We start from the raw sequence: 1,980 nt of genomic DNA on the forward strand, positions 1-1,980 counted from the left end.
AATGTCTCCTTGAGACCAATGAACAGATCCTGACTCACTAACTCACCAATACCACATTTTCATCTTGATGTAGACACGTCAATGATGGTCTAACATCTGATTCATATATCATGTCATTACAATGTTCTGTCCCTTTAATTCAGTAAATGAATAATGAACACATTTAGGAAGTCCTGTGTATATCACTGTAGGGAGTATATTTAAAACGTATTGATTGTAATTGTTAATTCAAATTATTTGGAATGATTGACAATTATGAGCACAAACAAATGTATGGCACAGGAGTGAGTAGTTCAATTCACATTTTGTAACACAACTATGAGAGATAACAGCTAATCAACGGGCCTTGTGTTGTATGAAGAGACTGTATGTTTGTGTCGAAAGGGAACAACAAGTGCTATTGCAGTTTATATAGGTTTTGTATTAGAATATACAGACATAACCTTCATCAATGTCATACCAAAGAGTATATTCCTCTAGGGTCCATGTTTTTGACATGCTGCATTAAAGTACTGTAGTGAGCATGACACACTGGTTCACTTCAATAGCACAGATTTGCCTCCAATGGCTTTACAAGCTGGACAGTGTACAACATCCTGTGTCCTCAGACCTGCAGGAGAAACTCCCCCGAAACACAGGAGGGTCCTGAAGAGCTCATATGAACATGAACAACATTGTACAATTAAAACAAATTTGGAAATGTTAAATGCTATAATGATATAGATTTAAACCTGGCGGTCAGGATTGATCAGCCTTATATATACACACACACACACACACAAGTCCGACTGCCTCGATTACCGGCGTGGTGAATGTTGATCATTCTGACCGCGGGACAACAGGAGGATGTGGAAATACACTCGGGGTCATTTCGACTCCGGGATTGGGGAAACGTTGACTCGTACGTGTCATTCAGACCCGAGGACAACGGCAGCGTTAAGACACGCTTAAAGTTTAGCGACCTGCTTGGTGTCATCTAGCTGATCGATGGATATAGTTGAGTCATCGGTATAACAATGAAAGTTTATGGAGTGTTTTCTGATAATATTGCCTAAAGGAAGTGTGATCACGGGTGCGAGGCCATGATCCGGTTCAAATTATACTTGTACTGCATCTTTAACACAGCTCAAAACAACTAAAGAGCTTGTGGTTTAAAAGGATCCATGTGGCAGTGGATGGCTTAATGAGACAAGGATTCTCTCAAGAGGATCACATTTATTATGATAAACAACCTTGACAATATATTAAAATAGAGGACGTCCAGCACATCTAAAAAGGTTAAAACAAGTATATACACACACACAACTAAATTAACTAACTAACATAAAACCATGCAACACAAAACCAAGCAATACAAAACAAAACTAAGTAAAACAAAACCATAAATATAAGTAAATTGGTGAATCAAACAAAACAGCAGCAGCAGTCAGCATCTTTAGCCTCTCGCTGCACAACCTCCATGCAGAAGCTCTACAGGGAAGTGGGAAACTCTGGAGCTGGACCGAGAGTAAAGACCGATAAGGATGAACTCACAGCAAATATGCCTCAACTCAGGGAGCTAAAGTCCACACCTACCGAAGCCTGGGAAGCAAAGAGAGAAAGAGGCAGCTCATGGGGTGGCTTTTTATATGGTGGCCCAAACTAATTGGGAACCAGGAAGTAGGAGGGGCTAAGGCCTATTCAGCCCTACAGAAGCCCAGGAGGAACATTTCCTGAGCCGGCTACAGAAGCATATATAAGGTGAATGAAATTGGTCCAAGCACAGAACCTTGTGCTTGAACCAATTTCTTGGTGATACTCCATGACGAACGCTGGTGGTCATCGAGGCCTCATCGTTTACAAATACAAACTGAGATCGTTCCGGGTGGTTCTGAGGTCATGTTCCCTCCAGCCAACAACAGCATGCAGCAGCTTGAACGCGTCCCCTTCCTGTCGGCTCGTGTGCAGGTGTGGGTCGTGTTAATTTGAGCTTTGGAACTT

The sequence above is a fragment of the Taurulus bubalis genome, assembly GCF_910589615.1.
Source record: "Taurulus bubalis genome assembly, chromosome: 9".
Taxonomy (NCBI): domain Eukaryota; kingdom Metazoa; phylum Chordata; class Actinopteri; order Perciformes; family Cottidae; genus Taurulus; species Taurulus bubalis.